Below are 6,141 nucleotides of genomic sequence, written 5' to 3'. Positions count from 1 at the left end.
ATGCTCCTGGACTTTTTTTTTTTTTTTTTTACATTGCTTCAATAAAGTTATATTACTTTGTAATATAACTTCATTTAAATGTATAATTTTTTTCCTTCACCACTTAAAACTTTGACACAGGCCCCTCTGCTGCCACCGATGTTCATGTCTGGAACTACAGGGCTGTCTAAATCCCCAGCAGTTCCCGGACCCTGCTCTGTCCAAGCGCTGCTGCACAGCACTAGTGATACAGGAGGGGGGCGGACGACCTCTCTCAACTTCCACTGCATGGCAGCAGTATGGGGTAAGTGGTAAAATAAAAAGTATACATTTATTTTAATAAGGTTATGTTACCAAGTATCCCATAGCACTATACAAACCCAGTGCATCAGTCACTAATTCTACCCGGAGGAAGGCCTGCCTAGCTCACTGACGTTGAGACACGTGATGGTGTCTCTGAAGTGTTTTTTCCATTTTTGATTTCCCAGGGGGCAATGTCCTAGAATACACTGATGTTGAGACATGTGATGGTGTCTCTGCGGTGTTTCGGTTGATCTCCCTGAGGTCAACCAGCATCCTTTTGCATGCACTTACTAGTCAGAATCCTACTCCACACTGATGAGGGGCAAATACCCCGAAACAGCTGTCTGAGGATGGATACCTTGTTTGGGTGGTTTTTCTTGACTGGAGACATTCCTTGGCTTGGTTGTTCCTTCCCAAAGGAAGGTCTGGCTAGCTCACTAACGTCGAGACATGTGATGGTGTCTCTGCAGTATTTTTTGCATACTCCTTCTACCCTGACTGACATGCCATCTATTCTAGTGTACTATGTAAATCATCCCCTGGCACAGTGGCAGCTTGTTCAGAGCATTTTAACGAAGGTTGGGTTCTCACTACATTTTTGCAATGTTTTTTTATTTTTTTTTCCCATCAGTTTTTGCAAAAAAAGATGGAAAACTTATGCATTTGGATGCATCCGTTTTCCATTGACTTCCATTATTTAAAAAAAAAATCAAACAGGATCAGTTGTTTTTTTTAACAGACACAAAACGTAGTCAACTTTATTTTTATGTGTGTTAAAAAAATGGATCCGTTTTGATCATATATTTTTTTTTTTTTTTCTTGTTAAGTACGTTAACACGTACCGGATCTGCAGCGGATTTTCTGCTGCAGATCCGCAGAAGATTTCATCTAAATAACTGAACACAGCATCAAATCTGCACCATCACCTGCACTACGTAAGAGACCGGCCATTCCGTGACCCCGGCCGGGTCACGGAGCGGCCGGTCTTTGCCCGGATCATCCCAGCCGATACTTAAGTAGCCGCCCACTTCATAGTGGGAACTGACAGGGTTTCCTACGTCCGCAATTCATTGAATTGCGGCCGCAGAAAGCTGACATGTCAGTTATTTGCGGGGCCGCACGGGATCCTATTGAAACTAAGGTATTATTCCAACCCGCAAAAACTACGGCCGTTGTTGCCATCAGCAACAACTGCCGTAGTTTTACGTAGTGTGAACATAGCCTTATAATGGAAAAACGGATCAAAACACCATTTTGCATCTTCTTTTTTTTTTTTTTTTTTTTTTTAAATCTGTTGTCTGTTTAAAAAAAATAAATAGGTAAAAAGCATTGTAAACTCAACCTAAGACATAGTACAACACATGCACCTCTTTGCTGTACTGTGATTGGCCAGAGAAGTAAAAGAAAGGAAGTCTATGTATATGCACTACTGGCAAACAGCCCATATGAATCTTCTATGGAAAATCCATAACACATCCGCTCCTGTGTGTACGTAAAATAATTTTGTACGGAGCTTTAATAGAGCACCCATTGAAGCATAGGGCTTTGCTGTACCCCTGATGGTCTCCAGTTACATTCTGTATGAATCGGACAGATAAATGAGCATGTTTCATCAGGTGCCATCTGTACACACACAAACCCTTCATTTGTATCAGGCCAAACATCCCGGGCTGTGTATTGCCAGCGTCAGGCTTCATGACCTGTATTTTTACATCATTGGACAATCCACTAAATCCTGATAATGATTCCGTGTTTTCTTGCCCAGTGTCAAGGGTCGCAGTCTGGGATAAGAGGCTCTAGTGTTTTGCTGTCAATTGCCTGTCCTCCTCTGCGTCCTCCCTTCCCCCTGTGCACACAAACATCTGAATAATCTGGTTTTACTAGAACAGTCCCAGTTTGTTCAGGCCTGTAGAACAGAACAAACAGGAAAGGAAGCGCTGGGTGCATTTAGAATATCCTAGCACTTGTGTAATAGAAGAAGCCTTCCCTGTAGTGTTCCCTCCCAGCCGCCTGTAATATTTCAGCTACGCCTGCAAAAATAGTGCAGGAAGGTAACAGGTGAGCAACACTCGGGAAATGTCTGTACACAACGCTCACTATGGAGACTAATGACACCAATATACATTTTATGACTGAGTCTGAACATTGACCTACATGGATCAGATTTCAAAGGGGTTTTGGATTAAATTGTGCCAAAAAAAAAAGTTGCAAAAAATGTGACTTAAGTGGATAGGGTCCTATTATGATCCACCGCTACCACTACGCAGCAGTCGCAGATAGTCCATTCTTTTTGAGTATCTATTCTGTTATTTGACCCATGTCTGCTGCTATACAGACAGCTCTAACTAGCATATGTATGAAGCCCCCCTTCCCTAGGGGAGAATATCTAAGTACATGCAATGTTGAACGGAGTATGCTCCTTCATGGGAAATGAGGCCCTATTATGGTTCAACCCCAAATCAAGATGAAAAATGGCTACCCTTTGAGTTGAAGATCGGTGCTCATTTGCAAAGCCTTTAAAAGACTACGTCAGTTGTGTGGCCTAGTAAATGTTTTGATTTTTTTTTTCCCCAAATCAACTGGTATCGGCGAGTTATATAAATTTGTAATTTACCTCTAATTAAAAATCTCAAGTCTTCCAGAACTTATGAGCTGCTGTATGTCCTGCAGGAATTGGCATACTCTTTCCAGTCTGACACGGTGCTCTCTGCTGCCACCTCTGGCCATGTCCGGAACTGTCCAGAGCAGGAGAGGTTTGCTATGAGGATTTGCTACTGCTGTGTACAGTTCCTGTCATGGACAGAGGTGGCAACAGAGAGCACTGTGTCAGACTGGAAAGATTGGTGATTTAAAGGGGTTATCCAGCGCTACAAAAACATGGCCACTTTCTTCCAGAGACAGCCCCACTTTTGTCTCCAGCTTGGGCTGGCTTTTGCGGCTCAGTTGCATTGAAGTGAATGGAGCTTAATTTCAAACCGCACCTGAGCTGGAGACAAGAGTGGTGTTGTCTCTGAAATAAAGTGGCCATGTTTTTGGAGCACTGGATAACCCCTTTAAATGGCTGCACAAAAGCTGTTATCAGCCAGTGAGATTTCTGGCTCATCAGCTGATCTCGACCCTTTTATGGGGCCCGTCAGCATTGAGCATTCCTGCTGATAATGGGTCCGGCTGGTTTCACACAAGGCACTTTTTTTGGAAACTGCCACTGCTTTTTCTGTGCCAAAACCAGAAGTGGATCCAACAGGAAAGGAAAGTACAAGTCCTCCCTTTATATTTTCATAGAAACTTTCTGTTGTAGATTTACCAACCACATCTGCTGACAATTTGTTCCAAGCATCTACTACTCTTTCAGTAAAGTAAAATTTTCTCACATTGCTTCTGATCTTTCTCCCAACTAACCTCAGACTATGTCCTCTTGTTCTTAAAGGGGTTGTCCGGCGATAAAAAATTATTCACAGAATAACACACATTACAAAGTTATACAACTTTGTAATGTATGTTATGTCTGTGAATGGCCCCCTTCCCCGTGTCCCACCACCCCCACCCGTGTACCCGGAAGTGTGGTGCGCTATACATTACCTGTCACGTGCCGACCACGGTCTCCGATCGTCAGCAGTGACGTCTTCTTCGGGAGGCCAGCGGATCTTCACGAGTGCCGGCCGCCCTCTGCAGCGTCATCCGAAGCTCAGCCGCGATTGGCTGAGCATAACTGTGCTCAGCCAATCGCGGCTGAGCTTCGGATGACGCTGCAGAGGGTTGCCGGCACTCGGGAAAATCCGCCGGCCTCCCGAAGAAGACGTCACTGCTGACGATCGGAGACCGTGGACGACACGATATGCGGTGAGTATAATGCACCACACTTCCGGGTCTAGCGTGGGTGGGGGGAAACATGGGGAAGGGGGCCATTCACAGACATAACATACATTACAAAGTTGTATAACTTTGTAATGTGTGTTATTCTGTGAATAATTTTTTATCGCCGGACAACCCCTTTAAATTCAGTTTATTTTCTAAAAACACTTCACCCCCCCCACCCCCTCTAAACCTTCTTTAGTGCTTTGGCATCATGCCCTTCCCCCTTCCCTTCTTTCCTCCAGACTATACAGATTCAGTAAAGAACATAAGGGGGGGGGGGGGGTTCCCTTATGTTTGAAACTTTTTAAATATGTTAAAGGACTAAGGGCCCTATTCCACAGTAACGATAATCGTCCGGATCGGCCCCATTTGGCCCGATTCGGCCGATTATTGTTCGGTGAAATAGAGAGAACGATCAGCCGATGATCGTGTCATCAGCTGATTGTTCATTTAGGGCCAGACCTAAAATCATTGTTCCCCACCGCGCATCGCTACGATTGAATAGTGGTGCACGGCGGGCGACCGACGATTTGACAGGCTGCATCATCATACATTACCTGTACAGGCTTCTTCTCTGCGCTGTCTTCATCCCCGGGTCCTGCGCGCTTTATCTTTAGAATGGCCAGTCAGCTGACAGAGCACTTAGCCAATCACAGGCCGGGACCGCCGCGGCCTGTGATTGGCTGAGTTTGGCCGGTCAGCTAACCGGCCATTCTGAAGATAGAGCGCGCGGGACCTGGGGATGAAGACAGCGCGGAGAAGAAGCCTGGACAGGTAATGTATGATGCTGCAAGGACATCGGTAACTATGTCCCTGCAGCCCTCGCTCAACAATCATCGGGCCGTGGAATAGGCCCAGTAAACGAGCGGCGATCTAGCAGATCGGCACTTGTTTACATCGTTGATCGGGCCCTCCTCGGCCCATGGAATAGGACCCTAAATAAGGTTCAGGAGTGGAGTGTTTTTAGAAAAAAATGAACTCAAGAATAAGAGGATAGAGTAAGAGGTTAGTTGGGGGGAGAAAGTATCCTATTTTTATCCACTTCTGGCATTGGCACAAAAATTGCAGTGACAGTTTTTCAAAAATATGCCATGTGTGAAACCAGCATTAACCAGCAAATTAACTGGTGTTAGAAAGTTATACAGATTTGTAATTTACTCCTATATAAAAATCTCAAGTCTTCCAGTACTTCTAGTATGAGCTGCTGTATATCCTGCAGGAAGTGGTGTATTCTTGCTAGTCTGACACGATGCTCTCTGCTGCCACCTTGATTTGAAAAAAAAGTATATCTAATGCCCCCTTTCTGCCAGCAGCCGGTCACCACAGTGTGCTGGTGAAATCGTGGTAGCAGCACTGCAAGTCCCAGCCAGCAGTCTGTAGTAATACTATTAATAAAAGCTTTTAATCCCTGAAAAGGGCTGTTTGTTTGTAGTGCTAGTATATACCCTGCCTACTGGAACACTAAATCCTACACTGACGCTCTCCCTGACCAGTAGCAGCTCTGTCCCTGATCTCTCACAGCATGCGTCTGAAGCGAGCACTGCCGGCGCCGAGTTTTATATGGCAGGGTCATCTGATCTGGCCAACCAATCGCTGCTATCGACATGTATGGGTCCCACGTGATCGCAGGATGTACCAAAGAGTCTCCTGCATGTTTATTGGCTGAGAAATAGCGCCCAAACTTACAGGAAACGGATGATGAAATTTTATCGAGTATCGCGAGATGCTTGTCCGAGTATGCTCGCTCATCACTAGTCATATCCCCTTTCTGTGGGTGGCAGTACCAATAGTCCGGGTGGGTCACTACTTCACTACCCCAAACAGCCCAGCAGGCTACTGACCACAGGGGAGAAAGGTATAGCCAGCCCACTAAAATAAAAGCAGGTGTGCTAGCATACCTGTGCTCCCATCTGGCACTGGCATCAGAACAAATTACCACCTGGCAGGACTATACCTTGGCCAACCACCACCAGAGTGGTGTCACACCTAACCATCTGGCAAGTG

Source organism: Dendropsophus ebraccatus, chromosome 2 (genome assembly GCF_027789765.1).
Source record: "Dendropsophus ebraccatus isolate aDenEbr1 chromosome 2, aDenEbr1.pat, whole genome shotgun sequence".
Lineage (NCBI taxonomy): Eukaryota > Metazoa > Chordata > Amphibia > Anura > Hylidae > Dendropsophus > Dendropsophus ebraccatus.
This window is presented reverse-complemented; position numbering follows the sequence as displayed.